Source organism: Rattus norvegicus, chromosome 5 (genome assembly GCF_021556685.1).
Source record: "Rattus norvegicus strain SHRSP/BbbUtx chromosome 5, alternate assembly SHRSP_T2T, whole genome shotgun sequence".
Lineage (NCBI taxonomy): Eukaryota > Metazoa > Chordata > Mammalia > Rodentia > Muridae > Rattus > Rattus norvegicus.
Genome location: NC_141538.1, coordinates 39241229 through 39265305, shown reverse-complemented (window position 1 = coordinate 39265305; position 24077 = coordinate 39241229). Strand labels below are relative to the sequence as shown.

The 24077-nt window shown below is 38.1% G+C and overlaps 1 protein-coding gene and 1 pseudogene across 1 annotated transcript in view; both read left to right on the top strand.

Moving 5' to 3' along the window:
- Nkain3 (Sodium/potassium transporting ATPase interacting 3) overlaps positions 1-24077 on the top strand; it is a 679349-nt gene that overhangs the window by 234396 nt on the left and 420876 nt on the right.
- LOC148005698 (histone deacetylase 1 pseudogene) lies at positions 14658-16043 on the top strand (annotated as a pseudogene).

Below are 24077 nucleotides of genomic sequence, written 5' to 3'. Positions count from 1 at the left end.
AAAGTGTTCTGATATCTACGTTTTATGTCTCTATAAAAAAAGGCAGTCAAGCAATAGAAGGCACCTTTGAAAACCACCACTCAATGAGCTTCACATAAAGCTTTATTGTCCCAAGGCCATGTTTAAAGCAATGGGATGGACATAAGGCTCTTGGTGGCCCAGCTTCCTCAAGAAAGGGGGCAGTAAGGGCCTTGGTAACCCTTGCCCAGGGTGCACCCTGTAGAGCCTTTGTGTCTACATGGGGGGGTGGTGGAGGGAGGTGGAGGTATGCTAATGGTACATTCACAAGAAGTTTGGTAACAGATGAACTTGAACAATCCAATAGCTATTCCGGCTTTCATATGGTGACTCTGGAACCTTTGGGATGAAAACGTCAGCACATAAGTTCACATTGTTTTCTATCTCTTGGGGTCACCATAGGTCTTTATTGCTAAGTTTCCTTTTCACTTGGGCACAGTAAAATCAACCAGGTACCCAAACCTCTGGGTTTGTCTAGTTAATTAGCTGCACATAAGCATTTAGTAGGATAATACGGAAATGCTTGCATGTGAGCTAGACTTCTCTTTTTATCCCTCTTTGTGTAAGTGGAGAAAGTAATAGTCATGATTACTTGCTTGGAAAAAAGTCTTAAAGTCTCTTTATAAATAAGTATTGAAAGAATTTGAATTACATGTACTGAGCAGAGTAAAATATTAGAAGAAAAGCAACCAAAATTACAGCTGAATGCTTGCCACACTCTTCTTATAGGACATGCAGAACCTGTGTTAAGGAGCCTTGTGTCAGGGTTTGTCAATGAGAAACAGCACAGCATCATACTTTATGTTAACTTTGAAGTAGACTTTCTGGGTGTAAGTCATAAATCTCCACTCCCTAGCTTTCTGATCCAAGATTAGCTGTTTAATCAAAAAGGAAACGATTTTGTGGCTCTCACTCACAAATGAAAAGTGAACACAAATGAAAAATGAACTTCAGCTAATTCCTCAGGATAAACATAAGGTCCCAAATCACCTCTGCTGTTGTTTTGAATACTAGTTACTCTCTACTCTATTCTACTAAAGATCTAGAATGGAGATCCTGTGTCCCCAGCCATTTCTTTTGTATTAGCCAATTCTGCAACTCATCACTGGACACTCTCCAACAAATTAGTTGTGTAATTTGTATGACAGTATCTCAGGATTCTTACTGGTATGTATCCAACTGTGGCCAGAAACTGAACTGTGGACATGGTGGCAACAGCCTTTCCTATCCACCAAGGACAAAAAAAACCCTGCTGTGTATTATTGTCATCTATCCTATTACCTTACATGCCAATTCTGCGTTTCTCTTTACTTATCAAGAGCTGTGTCATACCTTACTAACCATGACTATAATGGTCCAGACTGTTCCACTGTTTGGTTTTCTGTCACATAGTGTGCACAACTTGGTTGCATCCTACCTCATTAGTTCTGTCCTTGTCTTTATTTTGCATGTGGTACCCTCATCATAAACCAGTGAAGACCCAGTTGTATTTACCCTTTCCCCAACCAGGTGACAGGAGCAATGAGAGGATTATTTGTGATTGTGACAGTGAAATCCATGACGCATAGGATATGTGTTTGTCATTTATACCAATCATGCAACAGAACACAGCATGAGTTATGTTTAATTTTAGAAAAATATGTATGGGATGATTTTCATTTATTTTATTGAAAACATATTTTTTACAGCATAGGCATGCTAAGGAATGCTAAAAACCAATCATTCACATATTTGTTTAGCAGGAATGTACTTTGTTCACTATGTTTAGGCATCCTTCTGTATTTCAAAATAGGTATTAGGTTATTAACAATGCATATTTTGAGCTTAAAGTTAGTATTTGTTTTGTAAGCGTGGTTTATTTGAACTTAGGAGGCATGCGCGTTCCACAGGTAATATTAGCAGAACTTCAGAGGGTGGCAAGAAGGAAATGAACCAAGAAGACAAGTTAAGAATCCAAAGATTCATTCTGAGAGAAGAGATTTGCATCGAAATAGTCTAATTATCCTGGTAAGAAGGAAAATGGAATGGATTTTAGAGTGATTCCAGAGGTCAACTTGAGAGATTTAGCGACTGATCTCAAAGTGTTTTAGCTTGAGTGCTCAGAGGATTGTTAATGCATTAAGTGCTTTATGAGATATGGGTGTGGCAGGTCTGAGAAATGATGCTAAGTCCAGGTTAATTAGAAAAGCAATAGGTTCTGGGTTGAATCTGTGTAGTACAAATAAAAGTGTCATTTTAGGTAACGAATCACAGCTCAAGATAAAAAAAAATAAAGTTTGGGAAACTGTCGGTGACCCATTAAAGCTTAATAAAAGACAAAGTTATCTAAGACAAATTGAACAAGAAAGAAACATTTACAGGACAAGGGAAACATTTCAATATTTAAGGTGCAAAATACAAGGGACCAGAGAAGGAGACTGAGTAAACGAGATAAGAGGAGATTCAGGTGAGAATGGTGGAGTGTGCACTCTCAGAGAGGTTATGAACAGGAAATATATGTCCCGGCAAGGGAAACAGGCCTTGATATGTATGACATGTTCAGCTCAAATGTGAAGAGACATAAATATTGATTAATTTGCTACTTGTTTACCTCATGGCCACATTATGTAGTTTTGAAAGGAAAATGTTTCTTACTGCTAAATATCTGCTATTCATGTACCAACTGTAATAGGCATTTGCAATATTTTCCCATGCTATTTCAAAGAGGTGCTCAAGTTAAGCTTGAGAGACAGTTTCATTTCCAGTATGTCAATCTCAGGTAGAGAAGAGCATCATCTTCCTCACTTGCCTTTGATTTCCAACACTGAGTCCTTGACCTAGGGCAATGTGGAAAAGTAATAACGTTTATTGCAGTTTCCTAAATGCACATGGAGAAAACTTCTAACACTCCCGGTGGATTAGAAAGGTGAGAATGCCATTATTACTCTTCCTAAGGCAGTTTTCCTGCTATCCCTATTACTATTTGAACTGCTTCAAGGTTTTCTAACCAGAAACTGGCAGCATTTGTTGTGGAACCTTTGCTGTTGTGGTTTGTTGTTTCTTATTGTCTCTGAAGGAAAACTGCAAACTAAAAAATGCTAGAAATGAAGAGATAGAATAGTTACAATGAGGATTATATACATACACATCAAATAGTTCCCTGGTGTTGCTTAGATAGCTCACAGTGGAATAAAAGGAAAACAGACACACTTACAGAATTGATAATCTCATCCAGACCAAGTCTTCCTCACAAGAGTAGGCTTTTGTCACATTTTAATTTTTCTTTCTTTCAAGGAGAACCCTGACTGTGATGGAATCCTAATTAGAGCCCACATTAATCAAAATAGGGACCTCAGCACTTAAATTCCTCCCCATAATGTTAATTATCCTCATTGTCAAGATGAGCTGGCTTCTTCCACAGTTCAAAAAGCCACTGGTGTGGTGTATCTTAAGTAGAGAGGGATCAGCAATGTTTCTGTGTTGAGCTTCCAAAACTGAGGCAGGCATGCATGGGGATCACATAGCAACTGGGGAGTCAGCTTCCTTGGGCACATAACATAGATGCATTTAGCCAAGTTAGTCAGCCACCACCCTCACCACCTGCATCAAACTGCCTATGGATCGCTTTGCTTTAGTCAACAAGAGACAGGTTTTGTGTTTCTTTGCAATGTACCATTTCTATTCAGAGACTTTTAGAGATTTGTCCTGAAACAGAGACCCAGTCTGCTCTGGACTAATTTGTCAGTGCATTTGCAGCAAGTTAAACTGGCTCCTCTCGATGAACTCTTTGAGAGAATTTGCTATTTACCTCCTATGCCTGTACATTTTTGGGCATTCATGTGGATAAAGTGAATGAATCATAGAAAGGGACGTACACAGTGAGGAAAAGCTTACATGACCCATCCGTCAAACAAAACAGTGGGAAACTGCAAACTATCCTCATAGCAACCAGCTTCTCCTTGTCTTGAGCTGCATAAAGAGACCCTCCAAACAATAATTGAAGCCTCTCTGTACTCTCTTAGTTGAATGCTGCTTCTTCTGACTGTGTATGCATAACATGTGCTTGTATTTTGCTCCTAATAAAATTTCCTGCTGTGTTGCTGCCTGTGTACATCATTTCCAGTCTTTTGAATAAAGAACCAAGAATCTGGAAATACCAAAGCAGCTCCTCAGCATATGTAACAAACTAGATTGAGCATGCCGAGGAACTGAAATTGTATCCACTTCCTTTGTAATCAAGGAGCTGCTCTCTGAAACAGAGTAGCACTGCTTTTGGACGGTGTTGGGAGGAAATAACCATGAGAAAGGAAGTACACTGAAGCCAGGAGAAATGAGTCAATTTGCATTCTTCTACATGCTGAACTCCAGGTGAACCAGCACCATTTGTTGAAAATACTATCTTTTTTCCACTGGATGGTTTTAGCTCCTTTGTCAAATAGCAAGTAACCATAGGTATATGGTTTCATTTCTGGGTCTTCAATTCTATTCCACTGATTTACCTCCTTTTCTCTGCACCAATATCATACAGTTTTTAATCACTATTGTTCTGTAACTCTGCTTGAGACCAAGGATGGTGATTTCCACAGAAGTCCTTTATTGTTAAGAATAGTTTGCACTATCCTGTTTTTTGTTTTTTGTTTTTGTTATTCCAAACGAATTTACAAATTGCTCTTTCTAATTCTATGAAGAATTGAGTTGTAATTTTGATGGGGATTGCATTGAATTTGTAGGTTGATTTTGGCAAAATGGCCATTTTTACTATATTAATCCTGCCAATCCATGAACATGGGAAGCCTTTCCATCTTCTGAGGTCTTCTTCAAATTCTTTCTTCAGAGGAGTGTCATTTCCATAATTTTTTCTCAGCCTCTTCATACTTTGAGTAGCGGAAGACTGCTAATTTGTTTGAGTTAATTTTATACCCAGCCACTTTGCTGAAGGTATTTATCAGGCGAAGTAGTTCTCTGGTCAAAGTTTTGGGGACACTTAAGTATACTATCCTATCATCTGCAAATTGTGATATTTTGACTTTTTTCTTTCCAATTTGTATTTTTTGATCTCCTTTTGTTGTCTGATTGCTCTTGTTAGGGCTTTGAGTACTGTATTGAATAAGTAGGGAGACAGTAGACAGCCTTGTCTAGTCCCTGATTTTAGTGGGATTGCTTCAAATTTCTCTCCATTTAGTTTAAAGTTGTCTAGTTTGCTTTATATTGCTTTTACTATGTTTAAGTATGGGTCTTAAATTCCTGATCTTTCCAGGACTTTTATCATGAAGAGGTGTTGAATTTAGTCAAATGCCTTCTCAGCATCTAATGAAATGATCATGTGTTTTTTTTTCCTTTGAGTTTGTTTACATAGTGTATTACATTGATGGAACCATCCCTGTATACCTGAGATGAATCCTACTTGAACATGATGGACGATTGTTTTGATGTGATTCAGTTTGCAAGAATTTTATTGAGTATTTCTGCATTGATATTCACAAGGGAAATTGGTCTGAAGTTCTCTTTCTTTGTTCAGTTTTTATGTCATTTAGATATAAGCATAATTGTGGCTTCATAGAAGGTATTGGGTAGTGCTCTGTCTGTTTCTATTTTGTGTAACAATTTGGACAGTATTGGTTTGAGGTCCTCTAAGAAGGTCTGATAGAATTCTGCACTAAACCCATCTGCTCCTTGGCTCTTTTCCTTAGGAGACTTTTAATAACTGAGTTATGGTGTTATTTAAATGGTTTATTTGTTCCTGATTTAACTTTGGTACCTGGTATTTGTCTAGAAAATTGTCCATTTCTCCATATATTCCAGTTTTGTTGAATATAGGCTTTTGTAGTAGGATCTGATGATTTTTTAAAATTTCTTCAGATTCTGTTGTTGTGTCTCCCATTTCATTTCCGATTTTGTTAATTTGGATACAGTTTCTGTGACCTCTGGATAAGGGTTTATCTATCTTGTTGATTTTCTCAAAGAACCACCTCCTGGTTTTGTTGATTCTTTAAATAGTCCTTTGTGCTTCTGCTTGGTTGATTTCAGCCCTGAGTTTGATTATTTCCTGCCTTCTACTCCTCTTGGGTGTATTTGCTTCTTTTTTTTTTTCTAGAGCTTTTAGGTGTACTGTCAAGCTGCTAACATATGCTCTCTCCTGTTTCTTTTTGCAGGCACTCAGAGCTATGAGTTTTCCTCTTAGTACCGCTTTCATTGTGTCCCATAAGTTTTGGAATGTTGTATCTTCATTTTCATTGAATTCTAAGAAGTCTTTAATTTCTTTCTTTATTTCTTCCTTGACCAAGTTGTCACTGAGTAGAGCATTGTTCAACTTCCATGTATATGTGGGCTTTCTGTCATTATTGTTGTTATTGAAGACCAGTCTTAGTATGTGATGATCTGATAAGATGCATGGGATTATTTCTATCTTCCTGTATCTGTTGAGGCCTGTTTTGTGACCGATTATATGATCAGTTTTGGAGAAGGTACCATGAGGTGCAAAAGAAAAAGGTATATTCTTTTGCTTTAGGATGAAATGTTCTATAAATATCTATTAAATCCATTTGGCTCATAACTTCTGTTAGTTTCTTTATGTCTTTGTTTAATTTCTGTTTCCATGATCTCTCCATTAAAGAAGGTGAGGTGTTGAAGTCTCTCACTATTATTTTGTGGGGTGCAATTTGTGCTTTGAGCTTTAGTAAGGTTTCTTTTATGAATGTAGAATGTTGCAGCATAGATATTTAGGATCGAAATTCATCTTCTGCTTGGAGTAGAACAGTTGATCTTAGTTGTGCTCTCAGGTGTGTAGACACTCCTGGTGACTGGCTTTTGGCTCTTGGTACAGGCAGAAACAGGAGGGGTCCTGTGCCTGACTTCTCTTATTTCCCCAGGTCCAGAGGGCACACAGGGCACTAGGCGGGTTCCTCTTGGGTCAGGAATGTGGACAGAAGTAGTTGCCTCCTCTGAACTTTCAAGATTGTCCGCACTTCTGAGGATTACTTCTTTCTTTGACTTTAAGTTTACCCACATGAATATCCAAGGTATATTTGTGTGCCATAAAGTGATTTACTCATACTACACATTAAATAAAAACTTTAGCTTAAGTTGTAATATATATATATATATGTATATATATATATATATATATATATTACAGGTGTGATTGACTTCATCAACTATCTTTCATACAGCATACAGGAATGTGGCTGAAAATGAAAGAAAACTCTAAATGTCTCTGGAAGCTTTTGCATTACAAGACTCTCATACACTTTGGTTCTATCTGGATGAAAGAAGTTTTTTTAAGTCAAATTCTTCTATGGATAACTTCTTAGGCTTAATTTTTTAAAGTGATGACAAAAAATAGTATATGTGCACTGTGTGGATGCAAAAACAGAACCCAGGTCATTGCAAAAGCAATGGGTGACCTTAAATGCTGAGTCAGCATTCCAGCCTCTAAACACAGCATATTTAAGAGATGTTCTTACCTGAACCCCCAGTGAACTAGATTGTTGGGGGAGGGCGGCAATGGGGGGAGGATGGGGAGGGGAACACCCATAAAGGAGGGGAGAGGGAGGGATTAGGGGAATGTTTGCCCGGAAACCGGGAAAGGGAATAACACTTGAAATGTAAATAAGAAATACTCAAGTTAATAAAAAAAAAAGTGAGATGTCCTTACCTTTTATTTTAATTATGTTCTTCAATTATAGCAAATATCAATGAGGCAATCAATAAGCCCACTACACTACAAAACTGACACATACCTTGTGACCTTCGGAGCTAAAGTTGTCATATCATCTTTTTATGAGACTCTTATTAAAAAATGGAGTAACAGTTACTATGTAAATTTGTTGTCAAGAGAGTACCAGAACAAAAAGGTCCACTTTCTTACCCAACACCATGTCTCTTAGAAATGTCCCTGGGCAAATCAAACATCACTTTCATTTAATGTTTAATATGTGTTTCTGAATTTGGAGAAAAACATTTTAACACATATTAATAACTTTAAAACAGAATACTTTCTGTCATGTATTTTTCTCATATGAATATAGGAACAGTATTCACAAAATCTTATTTGATATATCAATTAGTGTAGGTAGTGTTAAATAAATTGCTACTCAGTATGAAGTTAGGAAGTGCTGTATCATTGTTTGAAGATGTAATAGACATCTCTAACTATTTGATTTCAACCTATCTGATCCTGAATCAGTCAGTTGAAAGACATTAAAGCTAAAGCTGATACTACACTGTTCCTGGGTTCAAACCTGCACTGCCTTGTAGCTTTCCATATAAACATCAATTTGTGTCTTTCATAATAAGAAGACAAATCAGGCTAGTGAGATCAATCGGTGGTAAGAGCACTTTCTGCTTTTACGAAGAATATGGGTCAGTTCCCAACATCTGCATTGTGCCTCACAATCATCTCTAAATCCAGTACCAGGGGCTCCAATGCCCTCTTCTGGCTTTGCACATATGTATTGTACATATGTAGAAACATATTAAAGAAAAGCAAAGTAATCTAAAAAATAATTACTGTCAGCCATATTGGTACACAGCTTTAATTCTAGCACTTAGAAAGCAGGAACGGGTGGATTTCTAAGAGTCTGAAACTGCCCGGTCTACAAAGTAAGTTCTAGACTAGCCACAAGGACATAGTGAAACCTTATCTGAAAATTAATAATAGTAGTAATAAATAAATAATAAAAAAGAAAGAAAAAGAAGAAAGGATGAAGAGGTGGGGGAAGGAAAAAGAAAATGAGGAGGAGGAGGAGAAGGAGGAGAAGATGAAGAAGAAGAAGATGATGAAGAAGAAGAGGAAGAGGAAGAGGAGGAAGAGGAGGAATAGGAGGAAGAGGAGGAAGAGGAAGAAGAAGAAGAAGAAGAAGAAGAAGAAGAAGAAGAAGAAGAAGAAGAAGAAGAAGAAGAAGAAGAAGAAGAAGAAGAAGAAGAATAGATGTCCCATGGGACGGTAGATTCTGAACAGTTTACCAAATTCCATTTCTTCAATGTCTTTCTTAAAATCCAAATCAATAACCAACCATCTTCAATAGCTGTAGGCTATCTGTTAATTCTCAATTAATTTTCTATCCATTGTTCCTCAAGGAAGGTTAAATAATTAATGGCCAGATAATAATTATGTTATCATATCAGCTTCCAATTTTATACATAAATATTAATTATAAACCTAATAATACTAACTCTCTAGAAGTGCTCTCAAAATAATTTCGTGGTTTTCTTTGCACCGTTGACAGATAGTGCAAATTCAGATATACTATAAATAGATTCCATAGGTCAATGGTCAGTGGTTGAGCTAACTTTTCTACACATGGCCTCTGCTTTTTTGCACAGGCCAAGTTTTAATCCTACATGTTCACAACTAAGTTATTTTGTAGGTACCAAGTGTAGAAGTTCTCTGAATTCGTTGCATATAAATTGTCATTTATTCCTAAACAAAACACCAATGGCTTACGCTCTAAGACCAAGAATCGACAAATGGGATCTCATAAAACTGCAAAGCTTCTGTAAGGCAAAGGACACTGTGGTTAGGACAAAACGGCAACCAACAGATTGGGAAAAGATCTTTACCAATCCTACAACAGATAGAGGCCTTATATCCAAAATATACAAAGAACTCAAGAAGTTAGACCGCAGGGAAACAAATAACCCTATTAAAAAATGGGGTTCAGAGCTAAACAAAGAATTCACAGCTGAGGAATGCCAAATGGCTGAGAAACACCTAAAGAAATGTTCAACATCTTTAGTCATAAGGGAAATGCAAATCAAAACAACCCTGAGATTTCACCTCACACCAGTGAGAATGGCTATGATCAAAAACTCAGGGGACAGCAGATGCTGGCGAGGATGTGGAGAAAGAGGAACACTCCTCCATTGTTGGTGGGATTGCCAACTGGTACAACCATTCTGGAAATCAGTCTGGAGGATCCTCAGAAAATTGGACATTGAACTGCCTGAGGATCCAGCTATACCTCTCTTGGGCATATACCCAAAAGATGCCCCAACATATAAAAAAGACACGTGCTCCACTATGTTCATCGCAGCCTTGTTTATAATAGCCAGAAGCTGGAAAGAACCCAGATGCCCTTCAACAGAGGAATGGATACAGAAAATGTGGTACATCTACACAATGGAATATTACTCAGCTATCAAAAACAACGACTTTATGAAATTCGTAGGCAAATGGTTGGAACTGGAAAACGTCATCCTGAGTGAGCTAACCCAATCACAGAAAGACATACATGGTATGCACTCATTGATAAGTGGCTATTAGCCCAAATGCTTGAATTACCCTAGATGCCTAGAACAAATGAAACTCAAGACGGATGATCAAAATGTGAATGCTTCACTCCTTCTTTAAAAGGGGAACAAGAATACCCTTGGCAGGGAATAGAGAGGCAAAGATTAAAACAGAGACTGAAGGAACACCCATTCAGAGCCTGCCCCACATGTGGCCCATACATATGCAGCCACCCAATTAGACAAGATGGATGAAGCAAAGAAGTGCAGACCGACAGGAGCTGGATGTAGATCGCTCCTGAGAGACACAGCCAGAATACAGCAAATACAGAGGCGAATGCCAGCAGCAAACCACTGAACTGAGAATAGGACCCCCGTTGAGGGAATCAGAGAAAGAACTGGAAGATCTTGAAGGGGCTCGAGACCCCATATGTACAACAATGCTAAGCAACCAGAGCTTCCAGGGACTAAGCCACTACCTAAAGACTATACATGGACTGACCCTGGACTCTGACCTCATAGGTAGCAATGAATATCCTAGTAAGAGCACCAGTGTAAGGAGAAGCCCTGGGCCCTGCTAAGACTGAACCCCCAGTGAACTAGACTGGTGGGGGGAGGGTGGCAATGGGGGGGGGTCGGGAGGGGAACACCCATAAGGAAGGGGAGGGCGGAGGGGGATGTTTGCCCGGATACCGGGAAAGGGAATAACACTCGAAATGTATATAAGAAATACTCAAGTTAATAAAAAAAAATAAATTGTCATTTAAACAATTTCAATCTTTTTACTCTAATGTTTTTTACTTTCATTATTTCTTACAGAGGCAAATGAGAATGGTGTCCTTTGGATGTGCACTGACATTAACAGACATTACCATTCACTGTAGCAGAGATGAAATTTAAAAGTTCTAAGAAGCATAGAAATAGAGGAAGCAGAAATTTGTCATTCTAGAAGATCCCGAGGAAAGTGGAAAAAACCCTGTGCTGAGAAAAGTTGATTATTATTGATGTCAGATTAGGAAGTACAAGCCTAAGTAAAAAAAAAAAAAACAAAACAGCATTTTTGAGCAAAATTAGTGCACTCTTCATTAATCAAGGATATATAGGATAAGGAGAGAGCAGGTTTGGTGGTCTGGTGTATAGGAGAAATTATTCTGCATAGAGAAAAAGAAATATCCAAAAGGAGGCCAAAGAAAAGATGGAGTATATGAGTACTTCAAATAAAGTAATGGTAGTAATGCTAACTAACCTCAAGAACACACATTATGAAAATTATAATGAAAATCAGCTGCAGCATTGTTCATCAAGGGACTAACAATGGCCAGTGAGACTGCTTTTGGTGGTATATTTTTTGTTTTCCTTGCTTGTGTGTTTGTTTGTTTTCAGAGTACAGAAGCCAGATTGCAATAGCTTGAATCTGTAATTGTAGATAAACAGGGGCACCTCAAATAGTAAGAAACTTTTGCAAGAAGTTTTACTAAGATAGAGGAAATAAAAAGGGGTTGTGTTAGATATGAGTACACTCTATTATTTCATAGTGATGTTCAATGAAGCACACAGAGAAACAGCTTCTGCCTTAAAGCTTTCAGCATTTATTTAGAAGCTTAGGAGTTATCATATTAAGATCTGAGACCACTGGCTTGTGGTGGTCCATGAATCTTAAAATGGAGATGCACAAAAATTGCATCATAAGTACTGATCTAATAGCTGGGTACAAAGTGAGAAAACTTTTGTTGAGGTTTCCTTTCCATCTTACCAGATACTGCATATATTATTCAAGTCTCATAAAGCTAGCTTGTTTTACTCTTTCTTTAATATTTATTCAATTTGCGACCTGATCATATCCCCCTTCCTCTTCTCCCAGGATCCTCCTGACATCCTATTCCCCAATCCCCCTCCTTTTCACCTCAGAACAAGGGAGGCTCTCCATGGGTATCAACACATCCTGGCACACCAAATCCCTGTAGGACTAAATGCATGATCTCCCACTGAAGGCAGACAAGGCATCCCACCTAAAAGAAACGGATGCAATGGCAGGCAACCGAGAGTTAACTTCTCCAATTTTCTGGGAGAGAAAGACCAAGCTGCATTTATGCTATATATGTTAGAGGGCCTAGGTATAGAACAAGCATTCTAATTGGTTGGTAGTTCAGTCTAAGTGAGTCCTCACAGGCTCAATTAGTTTACTCTAGGTCTTATTGCTGTGTCCATGATCCCTCCAGCTCCCTCAATCCATCCCATTGACTTCCTGAGACTGCCTGAGCTCCTGCTAATGTTTGGTTGAGCTTCTCTGCATCTCTCCTGTCTGCAGGCATGGCTGAGTATCATTAAAACTGTCTGGGGTTGGTTCTTTCCCATGGGATGGTCAAATTTTGGCTCAAATGTTTTATATGTGGTTTGGTGTCCTTCCTCCACTAGAAGTCCTGTATAGCTATGGGGGGGGGGTAACCACTTCCATCTCTATAGTTCCTGCTGCTAGGGTCGACCCGTAGACTCTCAGGAGCCTCTTCTGTTCCGGATCTCCAAATTGTCCCAGAGATTCCCTCATACCAATTTCCATTCTCTTTCCCAGTCCTCTCTCCCTCAGCTCTCCACACCCCTGCCCTGTACTCCTGTTCTCTCCACACCATTTCCCACCCAATTTCCTCCCTCCCTCTACTTCTGATGTCTTTTTTATTTCTCCCTCTGAGAGATAATCAAACATCTACCCTGCAGCCCTCGTTACTTACTTGTTTTTGAGTCTGTGGATTATAAAATGATTGTCCTATACTTTGCTAGCATCCACTTATAAGTGAAATATGCCATGCCTATCTTTCTAGGTCTGGTTTACCTCACTCAGCACGATGTTTTCTAAGTGTATCCATTCTTCTTCAAATTTCATGATACCTTTAAAAAATTGCTGATTAGTATTTCTTTGTGTAAATATGCCACATTTTCTTTATTTATTTACCTTCGATGAACATGAAGTGACTCTCCCAATCTCATTTGATTAATTTTGATTGAAAGTTTATTTTATTATATACAGAATGTCTTTACAAGCTTGCTTCTTGAGTCCCTTTGCTTGGAAAACAATTTTGCAGCCTTCTCTTCTGAGGTTGTATGTATCTTTGTCACTGGGATAAGTTTCTTTTGTGCAGCAAAATGATGGATCCTGTTTTTCCACCCATTCTGTTCTCTTGTATCTTTTATTGGGGAATTGTATCTATAGATTTTGAAAAATATTAATCTTCATTTATTGTTAATTCCTGTTATTTTGATGATGATGATGATGATGATGATGATGATGTGTGTGTGTGTGTGTGTGTGTTTCACTTCTTGTTTTTGCTGATGTGGAGTTATTTGCTTTGAGTGTTTTCTTGGGTATAATTAATCTCCACATGTTGGATTTTTTTCCCCTAGTATCTTCTGTAGGGCTGGATTTATGTATAGGTATTGTTTAAATTTGTCTGTCATAGAAAATCTTTTTTTTATCCTCTGTAGTGGTTGACAGTTTTGTTTGCTATAGTCTGGACTGACATCTGTGGATTCTTAGAGTCTGCAAGGCATCTGCCTAAGTCATTCTGGCTTTTAGAGTCTGTGTTGAGAAGTTGATATAATTCTGATAGCTCTTGCTTTATATTTTACTTGGCATTGTTCCCTTGCTGCTTTTAATACCGTCCTTTGTTCTGTATATTCAGTGTTTTGATTTCTATGTGGAGGGTTGATTTTCTTTTCTGGTCCAATCTATTTGGTATTCTACAAGTTTCTTGCATGTTTACAGACATCTCCTTTTTTAGGTTGGGGAAATTTTGTTCTATGACTTTGTTGAAAACATTTTCTGGGCCTTGGAGCTGTGAGTCTTCTCCTTCTATTCTCATTATCCTTAGTTTTGGTCTTTTTTTTTTTTGGTGTTCCAGATTTCTTGTATTTTTGTGTCATGAACAGTTTAGATTTAACACTTTTTGACTGATATATTGATTTAAAAATTATATCTTCGATGCCTGAGATTCTTTTTTACATCTTTTGTATACTGTTAGTTAAGCGTCTGTAGTTCCTGTTAGCTTACCTTGGCTTCCATCTCCAGGATTCCCTCAATTTGTGTCTATACAATAAAGCATGCTGTTCACCTTTGTTGTCCGTGACCTAAATGTTCCTATTGTCTCATAGTCTTCCTCCAGAAGGCAGTCAAAGTCATGGGCTGGACTACAGAGCTCAAGGGACCACATGTAACTCCATGTAGATCACCTCTGCTGGCTGTGCTCCAGGTGGTTCCTGAGTTTGATCCACTTAGGGCTATGAGCTCTGAAGCACAATGCCATCTGGGAACACATATAAGCAGGTTCACAAATAAGCAGGCTTTAAAGTTTAAAATCTTGCCACAAAAATCTTCTTAGTGATAAAGCTTCCATAAAAGAGTTGATAAAGACTGATGGGAGAGCTGGGCGGCGAGCAAGATGGCTCAGACTCAAGGCACCCAGAGGAAAGTCTGTTACTACTATGATGGGGACATTGGAAACTACTGTTATGGACAAGGGCACTCAATTAAGCCTCACCAAATCTGCATGACTCACAATTTGTTGCTCAACTGTGATCTCTACTGAGAAATGGAAATCTATCGTCCTTAAAAAGCCAATGCCAAGGATATGACCAAATACCACAGTGATGACTACATTAAATTCTTGCATTCTATTTGCCCAGATAGTATGTCTGAATATACCAAGTAGATGGAGAGATTCAATGTGGATAAGGACTATCCAGTATTTGGCGGCTTTTTGAGTTCTGTTAGTTTTCCACAGGTGGCTCTGCTGCAAGTGCTGTGAAACTCAAAAAGCAGCAGAACAACATCAGTGTGAACTGGGCTGGGGGCCTGCACTATGCAAAGATGTCTGAAGCATCCGGCTCCTGTGACATCAATGATATCATCTTTGCCATCCTGGAACTGCAGAGGTATCACCAGAGGGTGCTGTATGTTGACGTTGACACTCACCATGGTAAGGCATGGAAGAGGGCTTCTACACTACAGACCAGGTCATGACTATGTCCTTTCATAAATACACAGACTACTTCCCAGGAATTTGGGACCTACTAAATATTGGGGTTGTCAAAGACAAGTACTACGCCATTAACTACCAGCTTTGAGATTGGTGACAAGTCATATAAAGCCATCTTCAAGCCAGTCATACCCAAAGTGATGGAGATGTTCCAGCCTAGTGCAGTGGTCTTAAAATGTGGCTCAGATTCCCTGTTTGGGGATCAATTGGGTTGCTTCAATCTGACCATTAAAGTGCCTGCCAATGACTAGTGTGAATACTTTGGACCAGATTTCAAGCTTCACATCAGCTCTTCCAATATAACCCTAATAAATGCCTGGAGGAGATCTAGCAGCGGCTCTTTGAGAACTTGAGAATTCTGCCCTCAGCCCCAGGGGTCCAAAAGCAGGCCATAACTGAAGATGCCACCCCAGAAAAGAGTGGTGATGAGGATGAGGAAGACCTTGACAAACAAATGTCCATCTGCTCCTCTGACAAACGCATTGCCTGCGATGAAGAACTCTCTGGTTCAGATGAAGAGGGAGAAGGTGGTTGCAAGAACTCTTTTAACTTCAAAAAAGCCAAAGAAGACAAAAGAGAGGATGAGAAAGAAAAAGAGAAGATATAAAAGAAGTCACAGAAGAGGAGAAAACCAAGGAGGAGAAGCCAGAAGGCCAAGCAGTGAAAGAAGAGGTCAAGTTGGCCCGAGCAAGGTCTGCAGCTCCAATTCTACCCAAGTCCTTCACTTTCACTCAATTTCTCAGATTTTATATTTTCTATTTCTCTGTGTTTTTATGTAAAATGCAATAAATATAATGTTCCCAGGCTCTAGATAGGAACCAGGGCCAGGACCCAGGGCAATGGTGCCGGGAGAATTCTTCCCAGAGCTCCCTTGTTCATCCTGCCCCAGATCTTAGTTTTGAACCAGAAAGAGTTCGAGTGAAAAGAAAACAACCTGAAAACAAAGTCCTGAATTGCCAAGTGCCTGCTTAGGAGCTCTGTTAAGATGCCCCTGTTAAGCTTTTTGGAAGAGGTGACTGGATCTTCTGGGACCCATTTCAGGCTTGGTTAATACCAGCCATTTTAAGATTGGTTCTGTTTATACCTTCCCATCCATCCTGGGCAATCAGAAAAACTTACACTGCTCTGTCTTCCCCCAGTTCTGTAGGTGGAAGTTGTTAGCCTAGCTTCCTTTTTGAGATATTTTCATTTTGTGATACTCTTTGTAATAAAACAGCACATTTCTACTTAAAAATGAATCAATAACCTGAAAAACCGGTTTTCTTTCTTCTGTTTTAAGGTGAAAGTTTTATCCTCACTAAATTCTTTTGATTGCAACTTTAAAACATAAGCAATTCACTAGTTTCCATTTATAAAAATGTATCACTTCATTGGACAAAAGAATTAAAGTTGCTGAAAAGTAAAACAGTGCCTCAGTCTTAAACCAGAAAAGTGATGTGATTGTCTCAGCAATGTATGGAACCAATGGTTGTGGAAAAAATGGCTGCTGGAGTGTAAGGTCTGTAGAACTGACTTTTAGGAATATCTTGCATTTTCTTGAGAAGCTCGGGAAGAAGTCATGAAATGTTCATAGCTCTGCAGACAGTTCCATTTAAAATAAACTTCTACCTTTTGGTAAAACAGATTATTCTCCATTGGCTATTCTTTTGTCTACTGTCCTGACTATCAGCTCCAGTTTGGTTGCAGACTCCTTTTTAAAATTGAATAGTATTAAAAATCCCATCCTGCTTTTCAGAAATAATTCTATTAAACCAATTCCCATTAAGAGAAGACTCTCCACATTTAAAAGAGACCCAAATCAGCCTCTTTGCAAGCCTCAGTGAAATCTGGGTTTGAGCCTAATATTGAAGTACAAGACTACATTGGGCAGTTTTGGGGCCCTATGAACTTACATATTTATCATTGAATGTGATTCCTTCCTTAAGGAATGTGGTTTTCTCATTTCTGTAACATGAGATTTTGGCATTGTCACCTAGGATTGAATAGCTAGAAAACACATGGTTGTCATCATTAAGACTGAGACTACCTATTAGTGAAGGGACTGAGTGGGAAAAATGAAGGAGGGTGGACCTTCCTTCATTGCCTTTATGGATTCCCTTTTTGTTTAGTGTCTTCTTATTTGTTCTTTTTGGTTTTCTTTGTAGAGCATTTACAAATTTGCGCATACATGTGTGAATATATCTAGATTATGTCTGCGTACTGCCTTTACAGGTACAGAATTTTAACAACCAATTTTGTCTTAGGAGTAAAAAGATTGATCATGATATGTAGTCAGGATTACTATATAATTGTGTATGGTGAGACACTTCTAGTTAGATTATTCAATAGCACTGCAGACATTGTTTTCTTTTCAAGTTTCCTATTTGCATGTAAACTATTATATTTGATTATTAAGGCAATCCATCAACTACTTTTTCTCACTGTATTGCTTGCTTCTAACTGCACTTTCTGACACATCTAGCTTTACTATGTCAACTTCCATGCTGTCTGTCTCTGTTCAACTGCTTTTGAAGCTTTCAAGCTCTGCCCATTCCTTTGGAATTATATGGAGCTCAAGAGTCAATACTAGAAAATGTTAAGCCTTGGATGACAGTTACTCTACACAGAATTATATCAAATCTTTTTCATCAAAACCAATAACACAAGCACATCCAAAGTTAATAACAATAAAGCACATTATACCTTCTTATTGTAGAACTGACAAGTTCCATAAAAATTTTTTAGATAACTCACAAAGAACTGGTACTAAGAATATAATCAAAATATTAATTCATATCTTTACTCAGTGAAACATGTAAAAATACATACTCTGACTTAAGACATGAAAAACAATCTCAAGACCCATGACTCTTACAATGGGAAAAAGAAGCCTCACAAAAAGGAACCCAATTACAAGTATGATGGTTGTTGTGCTAAGGACTTCTGTTGAGTTTTTTCTGGAAAGCTCTAGGAACTAGACATGATTTGGGACTTAACAGAATATAGAAAGAATAGGCACACATACATGTGAGCAGAAAAGCTGTAGTTGAAGACCCTAGGTTCTCTGATGGAGAGATATAGCATACTGGAAGCTCAGTATGTTTATTATATAGATTTGAACAGGGCATGGGGTTACTGCACACAGCTGAACAAAGAGGCAAGATTATGGTATATAGCAGGATCCAGAAAGTAGGTGTTTATAACTGATCTTTATAAAACCAGACTCTGTAGTGAACCCAGTTCAGGCCTTTAAAAACAAGGTGGAGAATGGTGAGGTATGATGGATTTGTCTGTACACAATATCAACATTAATACTTGGACACTTGAGGATATCATTGCCAAACATCTGAGCCTTGTCCAAAGAAGAGCACTTGCTCTAAATGTGCTGAGGTATCGGAGTCCTTCATATGGCATGGTATATCAAGAATTCACTCAGGACTTAACTATCTCCAAACTTCCTCTGCTTCTCCAAATCTTTCCTTCTCTTTTTTCTTTGTTACCACTTTTTTCCCTGGAAAGTCTTCTTCCACAATTCCATTTACTTGTATGCAAAATAATATCAAAATATACTCAATACCGCTTTTTACAGTACATTCATTCCTGGTAGTATTCCCTTTCAATCTATATCATCTCATTTTTTCAGTATATAGTCTCTAGAATCATGAAGGGTTTCCTTCACAAAGCATAGAGCTCTGCAGTATTTGCCAGATTGTGACTGGTCCAATCATAACTAAGGTTGAGACCTTTACTGCATCTATACTTCACTAGTCATCAAAATTTATGGATGTGAATGGCAAGATAACCCTGTTCTGTGGGAAAGCTTGGTAAAGGTAACTATGTCACTCAAGTACTTTTCACATAGAAGTTGGGTTGTTTTGGCTTTTGTTGTTGTTGTTGTTGTTGTTGTTGTTGTTGTTGTTGTTATTGTTCTTCAGTGCCTTCTAAGGACAGTGTGCATTGAATGAGTGAGTCCCCAGATCAACTTAACAATACTCCATGGTATTGCAAATTTATTACAGGGCTGCTTTCCTGAAGGTCTCTGAATAAAACTAAAATGTCTTCATGTGAATTAGAGGAGATAAAGGACAAAGGATTATGGTTCAGGTCACCTAAACCTTTGAAAAACAGAGCACACATATTTTAGCCAAGGTTACTTACTCAGTAACCCAAGTGTGACTCATAAAGTCCCCTTTATTGACAGTTTAGGCAATAGACTGTTACAGACAGAACCTTGCCAGGACAAGGTGAAGCCTTGAAATTTGAGATAAATAGAGATTGCAAAAGAACAGACTAGCCAGCATCTGTCTTTCTTTATCTGTTTGTCTCTGTCTCTCTGTCTTTTTCTGTGTCTCTCTGTCTCTGTCTCTCTGTCTTTGTCTCCCTCTCGGTCTTATTTCTTCCCTTGTTTTCTTTCTTGTCTTTTGCCTTTCCTTTTTTCTTTTTCTTTTTCTCTCTCCTTTTTTCTTCTTTGTTCTTGTCACTGCAAGGATTTTCCAGTTCAACAATTAAAATAATCTTCTCTTCTATTATGTTTTATCATGGCTGAAATCCCTAACAGAGAAAACTAGTGATTTATTTCATGATCAGAACGGATATTGCAAGGTTTGCACCGACTTCATAGTTCTACTTCATGCATATCTACATGGGTCTGAATGTGTATCACTGAGTGATGTGCAAGGCCATTGTGTTAGAACACACTCTAAGATGTTGAATTTGAACCCATTCTACCTCCAATTTTACTCTGAGGATCTAGTTAGATTTTGAATTACAAATTTATATCAGAAGATAGAACTTTCATATACCAACAGCATGCTGTATGAGGCATTAAATTTTAGAAGGAAATTATCGGAAATTATTTTAGACAATAGCAAATTAAGGAGAATAAGTGAAGTAGGGGTGGATAGAAAGAGGGTAAGAAAATGAAAGAGAGAGAGAGAGAGAGAGAGAGAGAGAGAGAGAGAGAGAGAGAGAGAAACACTGATCACTGAGATGTCTTCTCAACGTCACATAGGATGGAAAAACTAAAGATTCAGAAGAGGATTCCACCAAGGATATGACCATTACCTGATGTGGAAGAGTATCTCTTTGGGCAGGGAGAATTCTGGTTAAAAAAAAAAGGGAGTTTGTCCTAAAGAATCAGAGAGGGCAGAAAGCTCAAAAGCATCAGGCTGAATCAGTGCTCCCCCAGGGAGCTACACGGAGTTCACACACTGTTATTAGGTGAAATTCTGGAATCTGCTATGTCGCTTGCTGCTTCAAAGCAAACCACTTCATTTTTTTTGGAGTATTTTAGTCCATTGTCATTTTTCTCATGTCATGTTTTGAAGAAATTCAGAATATCTTTTATTTGTGCTATATATGTTATAGTTACTAACTATATTCTAAGGCATGCCTTCTTCTCTAGTTATTTACTATCATTATTATTTTAAATAGTTCTAGCAAGACCTAAATGTGAATTGTGGAAAGCAGAGATGATTTGTAACTATATTACCCCTCATCCTGATAGCTTGAGTGAAGATGGCCTTGGAGGCTCATGGGGACTGGCACGATTGGAAGGTGTGGCATTGTTGGAGTAGTTGTAGTGTAGTTAGAGGACACGTGTCACTCTGAGTGAATTCTGAGACAACAGATAATCAAAGCAGGCCAGTGGATTGGAGCCCTTCCTGGTGTGTGTGGTTAACGATGTAGAACTCTCAGCTCCTTCTCCAGCACCATGTCTGCCTGCACACTTCCATGCTTCCTGTCATGATGATAATGAACTAAACCTCTGAACTGTAAGCCAGCCCCAATTTAATGTTTTTCTTTATAAGAGTTTCCATGATCATGGTGTCTCTTCACAGCATTAAAACCATAACTAAAATATACCTATATCTACTAATATGGTCTTACAAATACAATATGAATATACAGTGACTCTGACTGAATGAGAGGCATAGAAATATATCATAAATTATTTTATATGAATTAACCTTGAGAAGTTCTACCTATACCCTACTTCAACCCTGCTAAATCCTCTTTGCTTTGCAATTCTTTCTTATAGATACAACGTAATGTAGGCTAGAACTTTCAATTTCTTTCCTTATCCTCAGAGCCACGATTCTTCTTTTGTTCTCTTTTATTGCTTTCTCAACTCTCTATTTATTTATCTTAGGTTTTTTCTTTTTTCTTAATTTTCCATATCGTGTATCTGCCACATATTCCAAAGTTTTTGTTGTTTCTATTGCTGTTTTTATGGAACCAAACTATATTCTACTTCTGCTATAGTCTATGCCTAACAGCTATGTAAAGTGCATATTTTTGCTATTACATATTCTGTACAGCATTCACTAGACTAAACAGCCTGCAACCTTCATAAACACTCTCCCACTGCTTTCCTAAATGCCTGTACTGTGATTGCTTGCTTAAATTGGAACTCAATTTTGGTAACCAGCATAAGCCACTGAACTTGTGTGTAAGTATTTAAATCTGTTCTACTTTATGTATGCAAAACAAAATCATAAGCTTGCATGACAATCCTTGGTATTTAGTAACAGTATAAATAAGCTAAGTGATGAATCATTTCTGGAATGCAGCCTTTTTCCTCAAAGGATGCATTTCAAGTACCAACAAAACCAAGCTGGTTATCCTATTCAAATTATAGATGGCTAATTTTATCTGTACCCTACAGTTCAAATGTGGAATGCCCTTTCACAGGACTCATGTTAAAGTCCTGGCCCCACACTGTAGCTCTATAGGAAGTGATACAACTGTCCAGTGAAAAGAAATTAGGTTCTGAAGGTATTCCCATGAAAGGGATGCTGATGCCTCAGTCCCATGATTTCTCTCCTAAGGCTTCCAAGGCACCGTAATATGAATAGGCCTCCTTCTTCACGTATTTTAAATGTTATATACTCCATTTCAGAGTTCCCTACATACAGACACCAAACATGACATGAGAAAAATGACAATATACTAAAATCACGAGTCAAAATGAATTCATTCTTCTCTTGAGTGGTTTCTGTCATTCATAAATCATGACATAAGGTTGCCTAACACATGTGTGACAAAGAACCACTCAGAGCACTCTACCACCCCCTACATAAGAGCTCACATATTCAAAGCAGGTCAGTCTTTACACTACCACCAAATATCCTGTGTGACTTAGTTTTAAAATGTCTCATCTGGCTCATGCATTTAGAAACATGGTCCTTAGACTGTAGCACTGCTTAGGGAAATTGTGGAACCTTTAGGAGATAGGGGCTCACAGAGGAAGGTCACTGTGGAATAGGTCACTGTGGGATAGGACCTTATGAGCTAGGGCTTCCAAGCCTACATCAGGCAACAGTATTTCTCTGCTTCCTGAGCAAGATAATAGCAAGTGATAGCAAGGTCCCAAATGCCATACTTTCCCCATCACAATGACTGGGTTCCCTCAAACCATAACAAAATTATCTTTATTAAATTGCTTCTTTTTTCCTGGTGGTGAGAAAAGTAATGAACACATCTACAGAATGTGAAAAGCTATATCTTTCCCCTGCATACTTGTCCTTCCTTTCTCACTGTCTCTTTTTTAACCAACAAGGCTTCTTATAGACATTGAAACATACAGAAACAAATGTGTATCTGGATCTTCCCTGACCCTTGTTGTTCTGTCCTGTCTCTTGTCGTTTTGTCATTGGTAAGCATCTTAAAGAAGAGGTTTCATACCTTTACTACTAGTGAACATCCTGTCTCAGTAGTCTGCTCTCTACTTGAAAATTAAGAGACACATGCTGCCCTTGTGATCCTATAAAGAATGTATTTATAAAAACTGCTTGGTCTCTTATCCTCACATACATTTTCACAGTTCCTTCCAGCTGACTACCCACTTCCTGTCAGACCTCTGCTCATCTTCACTCCTGCCCACTTTCTCATTTTCAGTACCTTCTGTTTTAACTCCTGACTTCTCTTATTTCATGTGTTCTTCCTAAGTAGTCTCAGGTACTTCCAATGCTACAAATCCTGTGTATCGTGTGAAATCTCTACGTTATTTTATATACCATTTATTCTCTCCAACAACATATGAAATCTCTTGCGAGGTGTGGATTGTTTTCAGTCCACCAAAATCCATGAACCAAAATTTAATTGGGCTATAGGGACGATATTGTGTTTCTGGCCTTCATACTCAACAGATCAGTGATAGATTTCTGACTCTTGATTATTATTGGATCTTACAGAAGAACATTTTATTTTTGTGCATAAAAATGAAGATAAAAATCATATCCTAAGAAGAATATGTGACTATGAATGGCCTGAAATAAGATGCATCAGATAGTCGTCATTTCATCCATAGACCATTTGCTGATTTCCTTTGTCAGTGCCTGTCCATTCTACTGTATTCTATTGTTCATTGGGACATCATCATTCCACAACAACTTCCTACTTTCTTCACTCCATCTTTATATCCAATAACTGGTTACATTGAATTGATTCTACTTCTTTATATTTCTTTCAATTCATTGCCAGACATCTGTTTATTTTGCTTAAACATCTGTCTTTTGTGTTGCTGTAAAAACCAAATAATTTCTCTTCTTTGTATGCCATTTCTCCAAAGCATCCATTTAATCACCATCAAAGCTCTTCTTTGTATCTTGTTATTCTGTATTGTATCAATATCTGGGTTGGTATTCTTTAGATGCTGCAGTATATGCCCTTGTTGCCTGTAATACCAAACATTATTGATCAGCTTAGATGCCCTTTCTCATTATACTGTTATTCTTACTGTCTTTCAGTTTTTTTCTACTACTTCTCACATAAATACTCCCTTCTAGCAATACGAGATTACTGTATGTCATGTAGAGAGAGAGAGATCCAAGCCAATATCCT